The sequence below is a fragment of the Marmota monax genome, unplaced genomic scaffold (assembly GCF_021218885.2).
Source record: "Marmota monax isolate L192 unplaced genomic scaffold, Marmota_monax_Labrador192_F-V1.1 WCK01_AAM20220418_F8-fsc00087, whole genome shotgun sequence".
NCBI classification, from domain to species: domain Eukaryota; kingdom Metazoa; phylum Chordata; class Mammalia; order Rodentia; family Sciuridae; genus Marmota; species Marmota monax.
The window spans coordinates 1,357,851-1,380,371 of record NW_026693476.1 but is presented as its reverse complement, the minus strand read 5'-3'; the positions used below and the strand labels follow the sequence as shown (position 1 = coordinate 1,380,371).

Sequence of the window (22,521 nt, the reverse complement as noted above, 5' to 3'; positions counted from 1 at the left end):
CATTTGCCAAAGAAGATATATGATTAATAAATAAACATATAACAATGTCTATTGTCATTAATCATTGGGGAGTTGCAAATTAGAGCTACATGCCACACTCAATGCACACTGTAATGGCTAATGTTAACAAGATAGGTGATAGCCAATGTTGGTGAGGACATGATGCAGCAGATTAACACTTACCTATTTCTGGTAGTATTATACAATGTTTCAGTCATGTTAAAAAGCAAATTAATGATTTCTTATAAATTTAAATGTTCACTTACAATACAAACTATCAATCTCACTCAAAGGAATTTACCCAAGAATAAAAAAAAAGTGTACATATAAAGACATACTCATTCAGTCATAGCACTTGTATTCATAACACTCAGAGCTTTTAAGCCGTTAAAATGATCATTACCTAAATTAATAAGCAAATTATTGTATGTATGTGCTATATGAAGGATGTTACACAGTAAGAATGCACTATAGATGAAAAAGTAGAATGAATCTCAAAAGTGTTATGCTAAGTTAAATAAGTCAGATATGTAAACCTATTGTATGATTTTATTTCTAGAAAAGGCAAAAATATAGTGCCATAAAATACATCCAGAGGCCTGAGTTGGCAGGGAGTAGGTTGAGTGCAATAAGGCAGGACAAAAACGTTGAGGTAATGGAAATGTTCTGTTTGTGATCATTGTGATGGTTCCCAATTGTGTATATTTGTCAACGCTCAATGAAATATATGCTTGAAATTGTTGAGTCCCATTTTATATTAATTATACTTCAATAATGCTGATCTTTAAAAAATATACAAAAGGAAAAAATCTGCTTGTACCTGTAAACACTTAGGATCTGTGTATTTTAATGTATGGAAATGATGCTTAAAATTCAAAACACTGAAAGATAGAAAATGCATTGCTATAATCATCATGATAACAACACAGTGAACAGCCTGATACAGAGCACAATTTCAGAAGAGCATGTGTGATACATTTATATAACACACTGTAGAATATCAGTCTGTTCCTTGGAGCAAAGGTTTACAAGGCAATTGGGGGCTTAATTGTATTCCCATATAATTGAAGAAGAATCATCTTCGGATTACTCTAACTTTTCACTTAAGAAGTTGGGCTTTTGACCCTGAATTTAGAAAACTGTTTCTTTTTTTGTAATTTTTTGTTGATGCATGATAATTTTTGCACAATAATGGGATTCATTGTGATGTATTCATGCACTCACATAATTTGGTTAATTTCATTCCTCAGTACCTCTCCTTACCCTTCCTTCCTTCCTTTTATCCCCTAACTCTACCCTACTGATCTCCATTTTACTTATAAAATGTCTAGTTTCACTGCCTAGGTCCCTGGAAATATTAAATGTTACATGGAAGTTTATTTACATAGCTAGTCCAATTGGGCCATAGTCACCCAGACCCAGATATTCCAAGATGTGGAAAAACAGAGCATAACAAAACAAACAAGCAAAAAAATATCACATTCAGTTTGCTCCTACCTTTTGCTGCATATATTATTGGTTGACTCAACACTTTATACTTCAGTCAAATCTAGAGTCTTGAGTCTGTTTTGAGCATCAGAACTTTATTTTCCCTCAAAATTTCTGCTTACTCTGATCAGAAATGGGATTTTAAATTCTTCCCAGAAGCGACAGGAAGCCACTAAACACAGACCCTGTTGGGAAAGGCTCTGAGGAATGTGAAACCTGGTATAGTGCTTAAGGATGATATCTCCAGGACTGTAGTAGAAACAATTGATAACAACCTTAAGTTCAATCACTTGAGGGAATTTATATTTGATTTAGAAGCACGCACTGTATGCTCTGATGTTTCCAAGAAGGATATGAGTGAAAGATAAAGCCCAGTGGTTATAAAGTCAGGTAAATAATCTTGCTGTGATTCATTAATTAATTCACATACTGAACAAATGTTAAATGCAAACATACACTGTAGTAGAAAAAAAATACTCTTCCCATTCTGAAAGAGCAAAAAATGTTTTTAATAAAATAAGAAATGCATTTATAAGAAATTAAAATGTCATACATTAAAAAATAATAGCAATCATCAAATTGAGTGACATTTTGCTTAGTAGCAGTGTGTTTGTTATGATACTTTATAGGCTTGGAACATCCAAAATTTAAATTCTGGATCTTCCAATGGCTAGAACAATTCGTGGCACAAAAGTTCTATTTTAGTATTTGTCATTATTTTATGTTGTTTTTAGAAGTTCTATCTGTAATTTGTATAGAGTAAGATTATAATAGACAATAGATTAGAATTATATGATACATTACATCATAATCTGAGGTTCCTAGAATGACTGAGTTATGAAATCGAAGTTTATTTGGCTGTGAGTTGAAGTAACCAGGTAAACACAATGGATGATGTAAAATGTTATTTGTTCTATTAAAGATGAAGTAGGATTTTCAGCTGATGGAAAAATAAAACAGAGATTGAAAGCACAGAACTAGCAGAGGAGTTAAAGGCAAGAAACATCTGAGGTTTGAATAATCCAGATTAGCATTGTGCTTTTCTGTAAGGTAAGAGGAGTTATAGCAAAAATGAAGTATGAAAAACATGGAATTTAATTTGTAGAAGAATCTGAATGCAACTTCAAGGAGATTAAGTTGTGTTTTTAGAATGCAGAGAGACACTGAATGTCAATAATGCAGAATTGGAGTAACTTTTAATATCATCTAGTCATTTTCTCTCTTTATATCACAGTCAGCTTCATTCAGTAGAGGAAGGAATCTTTACTTTTACTTTTGTCTACCAGAGCAGGACCTCCAACTTTTGATCAAATATTAATAATATCAGTGCTTAATGCCTTATGCCTCTCTAACAAGGACCTGCTAGAGGTCATTATGCAATAAGAAAACCAAGTGGTTTTGGGAATTTTTAAATTGAGATGACTACTACATAGTTTAAAATACTGCATTGAAATATTTGAACAAAAATTTGTGAGGAAGAGGGCTGTGGCTGTGGCTCAGTGGTAGAGTGCTTGCCTAGCATGTGTGAGGCATTGGGTTCAATCCTCAGCACCACATAAAAATAAATAAATAAAACGAAAGTTTAAAAAAAAAATGTGAGGAAGGGATTCCAGGCTGTTAAAGGCTGAATTGTACCCCCCTAAGTACAGCCAATAGGAGATTTAAAAAAAATTTAAAAACAAAACTAACCCAAAGTTCATCTGCTTTTTATTTTCACTGTGTGCCACTAATTTTAAAGAAGATCAATGATAAAACACTTCTTTCCCTCAAATCTCTTGGTGGTCCAAGTTCTAAACAGTTGCCATGGCTAATGTTGATATTTTATAATAAATATTTAAGCTCCAGATTAACACATTTTCACTTATCCTTTAATAAATATTTATCCTACAAAGGAGTCAATTTGAGTACTGTCTTATATTACTTGATCCTGACAGATGTATGTATTCATTGTATGAGTAAATATACAATTTTTTTCTACAACCTGTGTAATGCTGTATAATCCTGCATTCATAGTAGTCAATGATAGCACTGTGACTGGTAAAATAACAGAATTTGAGTTGCTTAAGTTTTGTCATTCTATATGATCAGATAGAGTTGTTATTTGTTTAAAATTAACAGAATAGAGTGAAATCTATAAAGGACAACATTTTCTTTGGAAAGTACAAATGTCAGTTCATATTGTAAAGTTTTCATGTGATCCTGAAATATGCTTTTTAAAATTGACATGTTTCCCCTTTAAATGATTAATTATTTATTTTAAGCTAAAGAAAAAAAATCCACAAAATAAAACATTCTAGGGTTATAGTTTACTCATTGTATAAGTTGAACATTTTGCAAATATTTCAGTTGTACAAAAATTCACTAGTTATTCGATAATTATTTACACAAAATATTTTATGTAAGATTTTACTTAAAACATCAAAGATAAAATTGCTAGGTTGATACGAAAGGTATGTGCCCTTTTATCCTACAGGTACTAGGAGGCACTTTCAGTCTTTTGGAATATTGTTCTAACGTATACATCAGTTTAATAATCGCTCTGAACTTTGTGAAGAAATCTGAAATGAAAAAAACACCATACGAACATAAAAGGGCAACAAGTTGGTGTAGCCCAAAAAAGAAATTTTTTTAAGAATCAAAAAAGAGAGGTGATTGACTCTGTCTGGATCTATTTTGAAATACTGCATAAAGTTTATAAAAATTGTAAAGAAGTATGTATAATTGGCACATCCAAAGCATGGATACTGGAAACAATTCAAGATTCAGATGATACTGGGATGAAAGACAGCATCTTCTACAAGCATTGACAAGAAAGAGAAAGGAAATGTTAGCAACTGTCAGCACAGGCAGGCCTGGGAAAAATGGAGAAGAAAATGGCACTAGTAAAGCTGAGACTCTGATGAAGGAGACACAGCAAATGGCATTTTAATCTATTTTGATACTGCTTTTGGTCAATACCATTTCCAGATGGCAAGAGTTAATCAAGTTAAGAGAGGAAGTGAACCTCTTCAGAATAAATATGGGCATTTCTCTGCTGTTCAAGTAAAAGGAGAAAAAAGCAGAGGAAATGATTGACACGAAAACCCCATGACTTTATAAATCCTTGTCAAACAGTGAAAGAAACATGCAGTGTTTTTAAAAGTTGAATTAACTATTTTATTTCAGATATAGCTTGTGGATATTAGGTCAAAAAATGGCATTGAACTTTACAAACGACTTCAAACCCGATTGAAGTTAAATACAAAGATCTGTGAGAAAACTGAACAACATCTCTACTGCTTTTCTGACCAGTGACTAGTAACTGAAAATGGTCTGGTCATATAGGAGAAGGAAGATCAAAATGTATTTGTTCTAGGTGTCAAATAAAATAGGCAGCCACATCATGTACCATCACAAGAATGGGATCCTAATTAGAATAAGTTTACTCCATATATGTATAATATGTCAAAATATACACTACTGTCATGTATATCTGAAAAGAACAAATACAAAAGGAAAACAATATAAAAAGCATGCCATTGTTCACTAATTATGTAAACCAATAATTTTTCTAAAGTGTTCATTTAAATTACAGAGAAATACCTAAATTACTTACTGAAACCATTTCATCCTTTGATGTTTCTCATTTGTTGCTAGGATCCCCAAAACCCACAGATAGCACTGATAGAACAATAGCACTGATCCTTTATATTAATGACAATAGTATATACTGAAGCTACCTGATGTTGTCATTATACATTTATGAAACTAGATTTTACAAATTATTATTATAATACCCAATACTGGTAAGATTAACCCATCTGTAGGGTGCTGATAGCAGTGAAATTTGAATGGTGATTTGACAACAGATGGGGAAAAAACTCCTAGGATATTCATGCACTAGATTCTAAGAATCTTATGTATGTGTATCATTGCATGTATAAATCATAATATGTAATATGCAGATGTGCCATAGTTTATTCTGTGATTCACTTACATATGAGAATATACAGTATAGCCATTGCTCACTATTTGCAGGGAAATGGTTCTTGGAACCCCCGTAGACACACAGGCTTTGTTGCAGTCTGTATCACCTCTTTTATACCACAGGCCTCTGTGATAGGCCCCCTGAGACTGTGCAGGTACTTACAGCTGTGAGATTCAGGCATGAACCATCCTATCATCAGCTCAGATGGCCAAGTGTCTACCCTCAATAGCACTTCCCCAATCTCAGGAAGCATAGCATCATGGAAGACCCCATTTAATGGGGATAAGAGGGGTTACTAAGCACAAGAATTTGCCCTGGAATTTAGTGCTCAGCTGGTAGAATCTAATGCTTGGCAGATCCTAACGACCTGCCAATGGACAGTCTCTTGAAAACTCCCGTACCAGGGGAAGATATGTGACTCCAATCTATTGATCTCTATTTCAACTAGCATTACCTCTGGTTTATTGCAACAGTCTTGGGTCATGAGTCTACCTCAGCAATAGAAGTGTGACCCTTAGTCTTAACCCAGTGTTGTGCTGGTTTGGGTGGGCTGTGGGCTCAGGGTATGAAACAGTTTGAGAGCTTTGGTAGCTACAGGTGTGACATCAGAGCCTGGGGCTGCTCCAACCACACTGACTTGGCCCAGAACCAGGCAGAACCTTACAGTGTCTAAACATAGGCCAGTAACTATATGTGAGGCATTGGACCTACCTTGGCTCCAGGGAGAGGTTTGTGGGGACAGACTACTCTTTCTAGGTATTCTCTTTCTTTCTGAACAATGCCAACTGAGTATTTAGGGCAAGGCTGATATTGTCCTCTGGAATTGAAACAGTGACAACACACCAACAGCAACTCTTGATCAATTTGGTCCTGGGCACCGTCTAGTGCAGAAATAGTGGAAGTTACTACAGGCTCAGAGAAAACAAGTAACTTGCTTAGAATTTCAATAAGCCAGGGACAACCAAAGTCAGATAGGAATGTTTCAAAATTCTAACACAGAAACTGAACAAAAAGAGGAAATTAAGAAAAATCAAGCAGAAATTTTTGAGAGGCAGATACTGCTGCCAGAGACACTGCTGCGGTGCCTGGAGGTAACTCTTCTCTGGACATGGCCTTGGTGGCCTCGGTTACCTCAGACGCTACTTCCTATGCTAACTCTGTGGTCTCTGCCGCTGAACTGGAAATCTCCTGTCAATCAACTGCCACCTGCACTGCTACCACCATTGCTGCTGTCTCTGATTCTGCTGCTGCCAGCCTGAGGTCACCTGGAGGTCTTCTTTCTTGGTGCTGCTGCTGCCACAGAAGATACCATTGCCCCAGATGCAACCGAAGCTGACACTGGTGCTGACCCCCAAAGGTTACCTGGTGATGTTGCCCCACTCCCTGGCTGCAGCCACCACTGCTGCTGACCCACTGTCAGCTGCCGACCACCACCACCACTATCGCTACTACCACCACCTAGAGGACTGCTTTGGGGGAGACTCCAGGTTTGGTTGCAAGTGCTGCACCCATTTTTGGACACCAGCCAGGGTCTGGGGCCCAGGTGCCAGCAGGTTTACCACCACAAAAGCCTCTGTCTGGGGACTCCAGCCAGGACTGCAGGTCCAGTGTGGGGGTACCTGTGGGTTTGGAGGAGCCTGGGGTCTTCCTGCTGAGAGTGCTGGTGGCCCTTGTCTTGCTGCTGCATCTCGGGGTTGCTCCTTTGCATGGGTGTATCCCTGATGGTCTCTCCGCAAGTAGGAGTAGCATTGAGATCTTAGGACTGAAGCATGGCCAAGCCTGAGGTATCTGAAACCCAGATCAGTGGGATAGAGACTCGGTTTGTGAGGGGTGATCTGGGTTTGGTGATCCTGAGAGATGTCAAAGACAGAGCTGAGAAAATGTTGAACACTGACAGACAGTTCGACTTTCCAGCAAGATTTATTTTGTTTTATTTTATGTTTTGATTTGCTAATCTACAATATTTGAAACAGGATTTTTTTTAATGCATCAGTGTGTGGTGGAAAATGACATATGAATAGTGTATTGCATTTTTGTTGTATTTTATGTCTTTAATTTTTCTCTTTGTTCGTATTCTTCCTCTCTTGTCTATTTTTTTAGATTTTATTTCCAAACTTTTCTCCAACCAATAGCCAATCTCTGTTGGCTCCTCTTCCACTCTTCCTGTGAATTTTTACTTCTAGTTTCTCTCTTCCTCCCTTGTGAATATCACGTATTATACTACCTCTGTTCTCTCATCCACCATTTGAAATTGTAAACCATTTTAACAAATTTTCTGTTTGTACTATAGATAGTTATTGACCTCATCATTTTGGTTTAATATGAGAAAGTGGATGCCTTAGAGGGAGGTATTAGGTTTAAGGATATATATTGTATATACTGGGCACTGTTGATATTGGTCTCACCATTAAAGTTGAAATACTAGAAACCTTCAGGAACATTATAGGTCTACAGGGTACAATTTATGCTGCCTTAGATCCTTTCTTCTAGATGGGAAAACACACTAACAACATGAAAAAACAAGGGAATAAAGTGCTCCAAACAAACCAAGATGCTTCAACAATAGAAGCCACTGATAACACAGTAGAAGAAATGTTCACAAAGGAGTTCAGATTGTACATAATTAAATTGATATGTGAAGTAAAATATAGTATAAGAAGTGAAATCAAAGAAAAAATACAGGAAGTGAAAGATCACTCCAATAAAGAGTTAGAGGATGGGGCTGGGGTTGTGGCTCAGCGATAGAGCGCTCGCCTCGCATGTGCGAGACCCTGGGTTCGATCCTCAGCACCACATACAAATAAATAAATAAACAAGTGAAATAAAGGTGTTGTGTCCAACTACAACTAAAAAATAAATAATAAATATTTTTAAAAAGAGTTAGAGATTATGGGAAAAAACCAAGCTGAAATCCTCAAAATGAAAGAATCAGTGAATTGAATTACAAATTCAAAAGAAAGCATCATCAACAGACTAGACCACTTGGAAGAAAGAACCTCAGACAATGAAGACAAAACATATAATCTTGAAAGTAGAGTTGACCATACAGAAAAGATGGTAAGAAACCATGAACAGAACATCCAAGAATTATGGGATAACATGAAAAGACCAAATTTAAGAGTCATTGGAATACATAAAGGAGCAGAGATACAAACAGAAGGAATGCACAATCTGTTCAATGATATAATAGCAGAAAATTTCCCAAACCTAAAGAATGAAATGGAAAATCAAATACAAAAGGCTTACAGGACCCCAAAGGTGCAAAATTATAGCAAACCCATTATAATGAGAATGACTAACACAGAGAATAAAGGTAAAATCTTAAAGGCTATGAGAGAGAAAAAAAATCAAATTAAATATAGGGGGAAAACAATTCAGATCTCAACTGATTTTTCAACCCAGACCCTCAAAGCTAAGAGTTCCTGGAATAATATATTTCAAGCTCTGAAAGAAAATGGATGCCAACCAAGAATTTTATATCCAGCAAAAGTAAGTTTCAGATTTGAAGATGAAATTAAAACTTTCCATGATAAACAAAATTAAAAGAATTCACAACTAGAAAGCCTACACTACAGAGCATTCTCAACAAAATATTCCATGAGGATGAAGTGGAAAAAAATATATGAAAACCAGCAAAGGGAGGATCTACACTAAAGTCAATCAAATAAGAAACTAAGACAAACCAAAAACCAGAAATAAATCAAAATTACAGATAATACAAATCATATCTCAGTAATAACCTTGAATATTAGTGGTCTATACTCATCAATCAAAAGACATAGATTGGAAATTGGATTAAAAAGCAAGACCCAACAATATGTTGTCTCCATGAGACTCACCTCATGGGCAAAGACATCCACAGGCTGAAGGTGAAAAAATGGGAAAACACTTATCACTCATATGGATTGCATAAACAAGCAGGGGTTTCTATTCTCATCTCAGATGAAGTAGACTTCAAACAAAAGTTACTCAGAAGAGACTAAGAAGAACATTTTATACTTCTTAAGGGAAGTATATACAGAATATAACAATTATAAATGTTTATTCCCCAAACAATTGAGCATTCATGTACATGAAACAAACCCTTCTCAATTTCAAGAGTCAAATGGACCACAATACAATAACACTGGGTGACTTTAACACACCTCTCTCATTACTGAATAGATTGTCTAAACAAAAACTAAATAAGAAAAATATAGAACTAAATAATACAATCAATAATTTTAGACTTAACGGACATATATAGAACATTTCACCCACCAGAAAACAAATTTACTTTCTTCTCAGCAGCACATGATTCCTTCTCTAAAATAGATCATATCTTATGCCACAAAGCAACTCTTAGTAAATACAAAAAGAACAGAGATAATACCCAGCATTCTATCAGACCACAATGGAATGAAATTAGAAATCAATGATAAAATAAGAAAACACAAGCCACTGTAAAAAATGGAGACTAAATAATACACTACTGAATGATGAAAGAATAGTAGAAGAAATCAAGGATGAAATAAAAAAAATTCTTAGAGATAAATGAGAACACTGATACAATATATCAAAATCTCTGGGACACTATAAAGGCAGTACTAAGAGGAAAGTTTATTGCATTGAGTGCATTCATTAAAAGAATAAAAAGTCAACAGATAAATGACCTAACACTACACTTCAAAGCCCTAGAAAAAGAAGAACAAATCAACGCCAAAAGCAGTTGAAGACAGGAAATATTCAAAATCAGAGCTGAAATTAAATAAATTGAAACAAACAAACAAATGAACAAAAACAATTGAAAAAAATTGACAAAACAAAAAGTTTTTAAGGGTCTACAAAAAAACTACTAGAACTAATAAATGAATTCAGCAAAGTGGCAGGATATAAAATCAACACGCATAAATCAAAGGCATTTCTGTATATCAGCGACAAAACTTCTGAAATGGAAATAAGGAAAAACACTCCATTCACAATATCCTCAAAAAAAAATAAAATACTTGGGAATCAACCTAACAAAAGAGGTGAAAGATTTATACAATGAAAACTACAAAACCCTAAAAAGAGAAGTAGAAGAAGATCTTAGAAGATGGAAAAATATACCCTGTTCATGGATAGGCAGAACCAACATCATCAAAATGGCGATATTACCAAAAGTTTTCTATAGGTTTAATGCAATGCCAATCAAAATCCCAACGGCATTTCTTGTAGAAATAGATAAATCAATCATGAAATTCATATGGAAAAATAAAAGACCCAAAATAGCAAAAGCAATTCTAAGCAGGAAGTGCGAATCAGGCGGTATAGCGATACCAGATTTAAAACTATATTACAGAGCAATAGTAACAAAAACAGCATGGTACTGGTACCAAAACAGGAGGGTGGACCAATGGTACAGAATAGAGGACACAGAGACTAATCCACAAAGCTACAACTATCTTATATTTGATAAAGGAGCTAAAAGCATGCAATGGAGGGAGGATAGCATCTTCAACAAATGGTGCTGGGAAAACTGGAAATCCATATGCAACAAAATGAAACTGAATCCCCTCCTCTCGCCATGCACAAAAGTTAACTCAAAGTGGATCAAGGAGCTAGATATCAAATCAGAGACTCTGCATGTGATAGAAGAAAAAGTTGGCGCCGATCTACATATTGTAGGGTCGGGCTCCAAATTCCTTAATAGGACACCCATAGCACAAAAGTTGATAACAAGAATCAACAAATGGGACTTACTTAAACTGAAAAGTTTTCTCTCAGCAAGAGAAACAATAAAAGAGGTAAATAGGGAGCCTACATCATGGGAACAAATTTTTACTCCTCACACTTCAGATAGAGCCCTAATATCCAGAGTATACAAAGAACTCAAAAAATTAAACAATAAGAAAACAAATAACCCAATCAACAAATGGGCCAAAGACCTGAACAGACACTTCTCAGAGGAGGACATACAATCAATCAACAAGTACATGAAAAAATGCTCACCATCTCTAGCAGTCAGAGAAATGCAAATCAAAACCACCCTAAGATACCATCTCACTCCAGTAAGATTGGCAGCCATTATGAAGTCAAACAACAACAAGTGCTGGAGAGGATGTGGGGAAAAGGGTACTCTTGTACATTGCTGGTGGGACTGCAAACTGGTGCGGCCAATCTGGAAAGCAGTATGGAGATTCCTGGGAAAGCTGGGAATGGAACCACCATTTGACCTAGCTATTGCCCTTCTCGGACTATTCCCTGAAGACCTTAAAAGAGTGTACTACAGGGATACTGCTACATCGATGTTCATAGCAGCACAATTCACAATTGCTAGACTGTGGAACCAACCCAGATGCCCTTCAATAGATGAATGGATAAAAAAAAATGTGGCATTTATACACCGTGGAGTATTACGCAGCACTAAAAAATGACAAAATCATGGAATTTGCAGGGAAATGGATGGCACTAGAGCAGATTATGCTTAGTGAAGCTAGCCAATCCCTAAAAAAAAATACCAAATGTCTTCTTTGATATAATGAGAGCAACTAAGAACAGAGCAGGGAGGAAGAAAGATTAACACTAAACAGATACATGAGGTGGGAGGGAAAGGGAGAGAAAAGGGAAATTGCATGGTAATGGAGGGAGACCCTCATTGTTATACAAAATTACATATAAGAGGTTGTGAGGGGAATGGGAAAATAAACAAGGAGAGTAATGAATTACAGTGGATGGGGTAGAGAGAGAAGATGGGAGGGGAGGGAGGGGGGATAGTAGAGGATAGGAAAGGTAGCAGAATACAACAGTTACTAATAGGGCATTATGTAAAAATGTGGATGTGTAACCGATGTGATTCTGCAATCTGTATTTGGGGTAAAATTGGGAGTTCATAACCAACTCAAATCTAATGTATGAAATATGATATGTCAAGAGCTTTATAATGTTTTGAACAACCAATAAAAAAATAAATTAAAAAAATAAAAAAATAAAAAATAAAACTGGCCATGCTAATGAAGGGAAAAAGAGAAAATTCAAATTACTAGAATACAAGATGAAGAAGGAAATATCACAATGTACATGTCTGGAATACAAAAGATAATTAGAAACGATTTTAAAAATTTATACTCCAATAAAATAAAAAAAATATCGAAAACATCAACAAATTTCTAGAGACATATGACCTACCCAAACTGAATGAGGAAGTCATACATAATTTAAACAGATCAATTTCAAGTAATGAAATGGAAAATGCTATCAAAAGCCTACCAACCAAGAAAAGCCCAAGACTAGGTAGATTCTCAGCTGAGTTCTATAAGACTTTCAAAGAAGAATTAACACCAATACTCCTCAAAGTATTCCATGAAATAGAAAAGGAGGGAACCCTTCTAAACTCATTCTATGAGGCTAATATCACCCTGATACCACAACCACACAAAGACACATCAAGGAAAGAAAACTTCAGATCAATATCCCTGATGAACATAGATGCAAAAATTTTCAATATAATATAAATTGCATACAAAAACATATTAAAAAGATAGTGCACCGTGATCGAGTAGGTTCATCCCAGAGATGCAGGGAAATCAGCATATGGAAATCAATAAACATAATTCATCATATTAATAGACTTAAAAACAAAAATTATATGATCATCTCAATAGACACAGAAAAAGTATTTGACAAAATACAGCAAACCTTCAAATTCAAAACACTAGAAAAATTAGGGATAGTAGGAACATATCTCAACAATGTAAAAGCTATATATGCTAAACCTAAGGCCAGCATCATTCTAAATGGAGAAAAATTGAAAGCATTCCCTCTAAAAACTGGAAAAAGATAAGGATGTCCTCTTTCACCACTTCTATTCAACATCATCCTTGAAACTCTAGCCAGAGCAATTAGACAAAAGAAAGAAATTAAAGGGATACAAATAGGTAAAGAAGAACTCAAACTATCACAATTTGCTGATGACATGATTCTATATCTAGAAGATCCAAAAAATTCCACCAGAAAACTTCTAGAACTAATAAATGAATTCAGCAAAGTAGCAGCATATAAAATCAACACCCATAAATCAAACACATTTCTATACATCAGTGATAAGTTAAGTGAAAGAGAAATTGGGAAAACTACCCCGTTCACAATAGCCTCAAAATAAAATAAAATACCTGGGAATCAATCTAACAAAAGAGGCAAAAGACCTCTGCCATGAAAACTACAGAACACTAAAGAAAGAAATTAAAGAAAGCCTCAGAAGAGAGAAAGATCTCCCATGCTCCTGGATAGACAGAATTAATATTGTCAAAATGACCATACTACCAAAAGTATTATACAGATTTAATGAAATTGCTATTTAAATCCCAATGACATTCTTCATAGAAATAGAAAAAGCAGTCATTAAATTTATTTGGAAAAATAAGAGAGCCAGAATAGGTAAAGCAATCCTTAGCAAGAAAAGTGAAGCAGGAGGCATCACAATTTTCAATAAAATTGAAACTATACCACAGAGTTATAGTAACAAAAACAGCATTGTATTGGCAACAACATATATGTGTAGACCAATGGTACAGAATAGAGGACACCGAAACAAACCCACATATATAAAGTTATGTCATACTAGAGAAAGGTGCCAAAAAAATTCACTGGAGAAAAGATAGCCTATTCAACTAATGGTGTGGGCAACACTGGAAATCCATATGTAGCAAAAGAAATTCAACCTCTGTCTCTCACCTTGCACAAAAATCAACTCAAAGTGGATCAAAGACTTAGGCACTAGAAAAGAGACCTTGCACCTAATAGAAGAAAAAATAGGCTGAAATCTTCATCATGTTTGGTCTAGGATATGTCTTCCATAACAAGACTCCCAAAGTGCAAGAAGTAAAATCAAGAATCAATAAATGGGATGAATTCAAATTAAACTGAGTTACAGCCCCAGCTGAGGCATCATACTTTCTGATAAGAGTAATTATATAAACACATTATTGTTTTAATATTATAGGAGTCATGTGTAAAACATTCATATATTTAGTATGAAGTACAAAAACATCCCCCAAACAATTTGAAAGATAATTACATTAGTATGTTAAGCAATAGGCAATATAGAAAGATGAAAATTTAAAATACTAGGAAGAATGGAACACAACTGGGGAGTTGCCTTATCACTCTGTTTCTCTTGTTCTATTATTTTATTCTTATCCTTATGATCATGTTATGTTGCTATTATTTGAAAATATCTTGTTATAATTAAAAGATTTTTACTGAAAGTCTCCTGGTAACCACAAAAGTACATATTAGATAAACATAAATAAAAAAGCAAAGAATTAAAACACACTACTAGAATTATTAACCACCAAAAAGATTAAAAGAAAGGAAGAAACTGCAAAGTAAATAGAAAAGAATTTACATAAATGTTGCAATATGACCTTACTTGTCAATAATTGCCTTGAATGTAAATGGATTAAATTATCTGATTGCATGACACAGAGTGTCTGAATAGATGAAAAAATAAGACCCAACTACATGTTACTTATAAGAAACTTAACTTCATCTCTAAGACACACATAAACTGAAAGGGAATGGATAGAATAAGATATTTCATACAAATGTATGCCAAAAGAAAGCACAAATAAAATAAATTTTAAATAAAAATATTCAAAAAAGAGATAATTAATATCATTATACAATGGTAATGACATTAATTCAGCAAGAAGAAATAACAATTCTAAATATATATGCAGCCAATATCAGAGATCCCAAATATATAGAGTACTATTAGACCCAAAGGGAGTGATAGACCCCCACTACAATGCTAGTTGGGCACATTAACATCCCACTTTCAGCAATGAACAGATTGTCCATACAGAAAACAGCAAAGAAATATCAGAATTAAATTGCACCCTAAGCTGAATGGAACCAACAGAAGCCTACAGAACATTCCATTCAACACCTGCTGAATACACATTTTTCCTACTAGATAATGAAATATTCTTCAAGATAGATCATATGATAAGCCACAAGAAAAGTCTCAAGAAATTTTTGAAAATTAAAATCATATCAAATATCTTTTCTGATCCAATGCAATAAAGGTAGATATCAATAACAAGAAACCTTGGGAAACCATACAAATACATGCATACAAAAACATCTTATTTTTAGACAACTAATGGATCAAAGAAGTAATTAAGAAAGAAATTTAAAAATATCTTGAAACAAATAAAAATAGATACAACATTCTAAAAACCTATGTGATACAGAAAAATGCAATTCTGATTGGATATTTATAGTCAAAAATGTCCACATAAAAAGAATAGAAAGAACTCATATAAACACCCTATTTTTTAAGAAACTAGTTAGCTTGTTCTTATTTGAAGCTAACCCCCAAATTTATAAAAGGAAAGAAATTATGATGGTTGGAGTTGAAATAAAATGCAGAATAACAATAATACAAAAGTTCAGTGAAATGAACATATGGTTCTTTGAAAAGGTACAAAAATCAACAAACCATAGCTAGACTAACAAGGAAAAGATGAGAAAAGACTCAAATAAATACAATCATAAATTAAAAGTGAAATGTTGCAATTGTTATAAAAGAAACACAAAAGACAGTTAGAGATTATTATGGACAATTATATGCTAATGAACTTGATAATCTAGAAAAAATGAACCAACATCTAGACATATACTACTTGCCAAGACTGAATCATGAAGAAATGCTAAACTTAAATAGAATAGTAAGAGATTAAATCAATAATAAAAAGCCTCTTATCAAAAAAGATTCCACAAGATGACTTCTCTGATGAGTTCTCCAAAAATATTTAAAGAACTATTACCAATTATTTTAATGGTAATAGAATAGAGGAGAAAAACATAGTTCCAGATACATTCTATGAGACCAGCATACTACCAAAATCACACAAGGATACAACAACAACAACAACAAAAAACAACAAAAAAGAGAATTTTTTTAAAAGTAATACTGTTATAATAGCAAATTATCTAAAATAGAAATCAAGAGAGCATTCCCATTTATAGTATACAGAAATAATAAAATGCCTAGGGAAAAATAAATCAAAAAGATGAAAGATCTCTACAATAAAAATCATGAAACAGTGATGAAAGAAATTGAAAAGGATACAAAAAAAGCAGAAAGACATTTCATGTTCATGGATTGGAAGAATCAATATTGTTAAAATGTCCTTACTACTCAAAACAATTTATATATTCAATGCAATACCTATTAAAATGCTAATGACATTCTTACAGAACTGGAAAAATTAATTAAAAAATGACTATAGAATCATACAAAACCCCAAATAGCCAAAGCCATTTTAAACAAAAATAAAAAAGCAGGAGTAATTGCATTTTATGACTTCAAAACATACTACAAAGCTATAGTAATCAAAACAACAGAGCATTGGCATAAAAACAGATGCATAGACCAATGGAACAGAATAGGGATCCTTGAGGTAAATCCAGACATCTAAAGCCAACTAATTTTTGACAAAAGTACTAAGAACACTCATTGAAGAAGGAATAGTCTTTTCAATAAACAGTGTTGGCAAAAATGGATATCCACACATAGGAGAAGTAAGTTAGACTTATATCACTCACCAATTACAAAGATAAATTCAAAATGAATTAAAAATTTAAATGTTAGACCAGAAACTAGAAGACCAGCCAAGGAGTGTAAATTCTTCAGAATCTTTAAATAGGCAATGATTTTTTTTTTTTTAAAAACAAGACCCTAAAAGCCTATTCAATGAGAAAATTGTCTTGCAATTAGACAAGAAAAAGTAAATAAAGTTTCATCCAAATTTGAACACAATTTAATGCAGATGGAATTACATTAAACTAAAAAGACAAGTAGGATTGTACAAAATGAAAAAGCTACATAGCAAAGAAAACACTCAACAAAGTGCAGAGACAAACTATAAAATGGGGGAAAATCCTTACAAATATGTTAGGGTCTGTAAACAAGTCAAGATGGCGCCTGGCATTTTGCAGAGGGAGTGGTTTGTGAAGTAACGCCAGCTAGCCATTAAGTGTGGAGATTCCTTATTGGTTGACTGCTGTATCCAGTTTATGTTAATTAAGATAAGCTGTGTGGAATGTATATATACTCCTCCTGTCCTACAATAAACGGCTCCCACTCCTGCTGTATCAATCTAAACAAGTTGCTGGTCACTTCCCGGTTATTTTGCTGCAGCTGAGCTGCAGCAGGTGGTGGCCCGTCCAGGGAGCCCCGGGACACTCGGGGGTAAGTGATGAAAAAAAAAGGTGCCTCCCTAGATAGGATGGGAGCAAATCTGCTCGTCGAGAGGAAAAATGGCCATTTTGAGAAAATGGAGAGGATTGATACAGTATGTTTGTGTCTTGTTTTGTCTTAGTGTATTGTATTGTCTTTGTGATGAAAATATGGAAGGGGTGAGAAGTAAATTACTAAGGGAAAGAGACACCCCAGTGGAACCAAGAATAGTTAGGGCATGTGTTGATGGAAGCCCAGAAACTCTAGTCAGAAATAAGAAAAACATTCAGAGGAGGAAGGATTATCAAGGAAAAGGTTGCAGCAAAAGGCTATTACTGAATACTTTTCGTTACCAGAGGGTGCGTGAATCGGCGCGGCGGCACAAATATTTGTCTACATCTGACAAGGGTTGATATCTAGAATATTAAAAAAAAAAACTTCAAAAATTCAATAGTAAAAACATTAAAAATCCCAATTAAAAATGGGAAGTACAACTAATAGACATTTCTCTTCTCAAAAGAGAATGGCCAGCAGGTACTTGATATAACTAACCATCAGGGAAATAAAAATCAAAACCACCATGACATATTGTCTTATTAAGAATGAAGTAGAATGGCTAAAAAGAATAGCTACTCTCAAAGAGACTAAAGAGACCCAGTGCTGGTGAGGATGTGGATATCTTGCACACTGTTTCTGGGAATGCAAACAAGTATGCCCATTAGGGAAAAAAGCATGGGATTTCCTCAAAAAAATTAAAAATAAAATTACTATAGGATTCAGCAATCCCTCTTCTGGGTATATACCCAAGGAAAATGAAATGAGGGTTTCAAAGAGACACCTGCACTCCCATATTCATTTCAGCACTATGCATACTTAAGAAACCACCTACGTATCTAGTAGCTGATGAATGGATAAGGTGGTCCATTATACATAACGGAATATTATTTCATGAAAAGAATGAAATCCTGTCATTTGCAATAACATGGTTGGAGTTGGAGATCATTTTTGACTGAAATAATTCAGGGACAGTGACACTGCATGACCTCACACATTGGTGGAATATAAAAACACTGATTCACAGAAGTCAAGATTACAATAGTGGCTACCAGAGGCTAGGAACAGTGCAGCAGAGAGGGAGCAGTTGATCAATGGGTACTAAGTGAGAGCTAGGAGCACAAAGCTCTGGGGTACTGTTACACAGTACAGTAACTATGTATACGAATTATGCACTATAAATTTTAAAAATCTCGAGGGAAGGATTTTGAAAGTTTCTACAACAAAGAAATGATGATTTTTTTCAGGGTGATCAATATATTTAGCTTGATGTAAACATTCTGCAACATGTACATGAATTGAACATTACATGGTACCCAATTAATATGTTCAAGCTTTATATCTTTGTGTATCAGTTAAAAATGAAAATTAAAAAATAAAATAAATAGATCACATAAGCAAACAAAAAAACCCCAAAGTACAAAAGTACAGGGTAGTAGTTTTTCCTACCAGGTAAAAAGAAAAACCATAAACATATTAAGAACACAAGAGTTGATACAGAGGTAGAAAAATAAATCAGGGAAAGAGACTAGAAAGTCAAGAAAGAGGGAGATGTACATATGCACACTAGGTACGTGAGGAATGATGGCCTCTTCAAAAACTGGGCTGTATCAATTATTCAGTCATTTAAAAGAAAACTCTTAACTCCTCCCTTATACTGTACAGAAGAACCAGTTTGTGTGAATAAATGTGAACATGAAAGCTAAAATAAAACTAGAAAACTACACAGCAGCACCAACTATAAAGGTAAATATGGATAACTCGGTTATTTTCTACTTATAAACTTTTTCTTTGAGAACTTCCAATCATCAAAAATAGCATCAAGGTAATGAAAAGCAAGATCAGATGGGGGAAAAGGTTAAAAAAATGCACATAACTAACAAAGAAATGGGGTCTGCTTGTAATATGTAACTTGCTACAGGTATACAATATATAAAAACATCCAATCAATAAGAAATAAAAACTCAATAGAAAATTGGGCTAGGGTCTTAAATGGCTACTTCATGAAGAAGGTTATTTGAATTTTTCAAAATCTTTTTTCATTTGTTCTTTTTAGTTATACATGAATGTTCAAGAAGCATATATAAAGGTGCTCATGTTTATTAATTAGGGAATTACAAATAAAGTCATAACAAATTATCATTACATATCCATCAGAATGCTAAGATAAAAAAGATAACAATAGAGTTTGCTGGCATAGATGTGTCCAACCCTCACACACTGCGGGCAAATTGCTATAGCCTTTTTAGAAGATTCTTTGATGGGTACATCCATCTTTCATTATCCCCAAATTCCTATGTATATACTCAACAGAAATGTGATACATTTTACAAAAGACATGTAAAAATATACATATTGTTATTTGTAATAACTGGACACAAGAAAGATGTCCATCGATAGTAGATTGGATAAATTTCTACATGATTCATATGACAATTTATTTCAAAGTTCTACTTTGAAATGACATCATTAAAATTATATGTTGTCCTGTGTCTTTTATTTTTTTTATTGAACCCAGGGGGGCTTAACCGCTGAGCCTCATCCCTAGCATTATTTTCATATTGTTAGTGACAGGGTCTCACTAAGTTGCTTAGGGCCTCACTAAGTTGCTGAGGCTGGCTTTGAACTTGCAACCCTCCTGCCTCAGCCTCCCAAGCCTCTGGGATTACAGGAAGGCACCACCATGCTCAGCTTCATACTGAATTTCAGCTTGGATTTTCTCAGCATTTCTGTATCATTGGAATGAGGCAAATAGAGTAGGAAAGTGGATTAAGAGAGGTTAAAGCCGATTGCCTTGAGGCACTCAACGAATAAAGGTGAAAGCTGCTCTGGGCTTCCCTCACCACCCCACAGACATGCCCCTGCAAGTCTATACCTGGAACTGTTAGCAGCAACCAGAATCCCAGCACTCAGGCTTGGAAGCGAGCATTGGGCCTGCCTCGCCCTCTTTTGGGGAGCCTCCTTTGGGCCACGATGGGGGTGTGATATTCTGGGTAGAGTGGAGGTTAAGTATCCATTTCCTTTAACTTTCTGCTGTTAGTTGTGGTTGTCCCTGAGCAGCCTTTTGACTTGAGCCCTGCTCTCCTGAAGTCTGAGGCACTGGCTCTGCTGATGATCTAGTTTAAAGGCACATTTGCAGAGAAGAGACCCTTTGCTGATCTAAGGAACAGCCTGTGAGAGCAGACTGGTGAGGGGCACGGAAGCTGGAGTTAGTGAATGATAGCTTCATCAACTTGACATTCCCCCAGGATCCACCACCTACATAGGGGTTCTTTCCTGGCTATTTCCCTACCAGATGTGAAAATTATTAAATGTACTTGACTGAAGTTTCTTGGGGACTCTTCTTTCTGGGTTTCTTTTCCTTTACCTTATTTCCCTCCCTGCCCCTAATTTTCATTCCCATTTGTATTTTCTGCTTTTCACATAAGCTCTAAGCTAAAGGATGCCTGGATTTGCTTAAGAGTCAAGGTACAGAGTAGGAGCTGCTGTGAGCTCGGAGTCCCAGCACTGGGCACTGAAGTGCTTTCCCCGGAGCTGATAGCCTTTGGGGTGAGCCAGATCCAATCACGGGGATATTTCTTTCCCCAGTGGTTTAGCAACCTTTACTTAGAAGATTTTTGAGCTGGTTTAGAAAATTGTCCATCACTGGTCAGGGGATGGATTTACCAAACCAAGCACTTGAGTTGTCATAGAATTGTTCTCATTGTGTTGTACTCAATGAAATTTAAGGACTTCAGAGGGAAATGTAAGTTGAGTTCACAGAAGGGTCTGGGGCCTTCAAGTACTGGTTCCACAAATGGGGACTTGATCATATATATGTATATATACATGCTTATATATACATGTTACATGCAAGTTATATGGGTGTGCTCTCTCACACACACACACACACACACACAAACACACACATTTGGAGATCCTATAAGATAGTCCTTCGTTTGCCCATCTATGGCTCTAAAATCTCTACCTCTGCTATTTGAAAGTTTATGGCTTTAACTCATAGAATTTTAGTATCCCACCAAGCACCACAGCAGGTATTTATCGAGCATTTTACAATTTGCAGGCACATTTACATACATTGCCCCGCTTATTCAACCTAGAATCCTAATTTTTTACTCACAGGTATTTAGAGAATTGGGAGTCTTAGAAAATTATGATTTTTCCAGTCCTTGGGTTTATGAGTTAGAATTTGAGTCTGATATTGCATTTTAATCTGATTATCATTTCTGAATCCTGATGCTGTTAGTCATTACTACCTTAGCAAAATTTTGTTGATCAGGAATGAGAAAATTAGCTTCATTTGAAGCTGAGCCTCAGACTTCTTAGCTGCCATTCCCTACCAGCCATTCAGGACAGTTTTCTCAAACTTGACTGTACAGATCACCTAGAACAGAATTATTCTTAGAAACAGGTTCTTGGTAAGATTTCAGATTTGGGGGCTCTATTCCAGGTTTACCAACTCAGTTTCTCAGGGATGAGACTCAACTCTGGAACGTGCCTTTTAAAAATAAATGTGTGAGGCTAAGAATAGCTCAGTTGGTAGAGTGTTTGCCTCACATGCACAAGGCCCTGGGTTCAAACCCCAGCACCACAAAAATAAATAAATAAAAATAAGTGTTTGTGTGTGTGTAAATACACATATATGTCACTAAATAAAATAATACTAATTTCAATTAAATCAATAGAGAAAGCAAATTTCAGGAAATGAAGGAAGAAAGGGAAGGTACTAAGGGATAAGATTGATCAAATTATGTGTATGTACCAATGTGACATAATGAATCTATCATGTATAACAATAATGTACCCA

The 22,521-nt window shown here is 35.0% G+C and overlaps 1 non-coding gene across 1 annotated transcript; it reads left to right on the top strand.

The window, feature by feature from the left end:
• The first annotated feature begins 22,228 nt into the window (after positions 1-22,228).
• On the top strand, positions 22,229-22,308 carry Trnav-cac (transfer RNA valine (anticodon CAC)). Its single transcript has one exon. It is a non-coding gene; the product is annotated as a tRNA-Val (tRNA).
• The last annotated feature ends 213 nt before the right edge of the window (positions 22,309-22,521 follow it).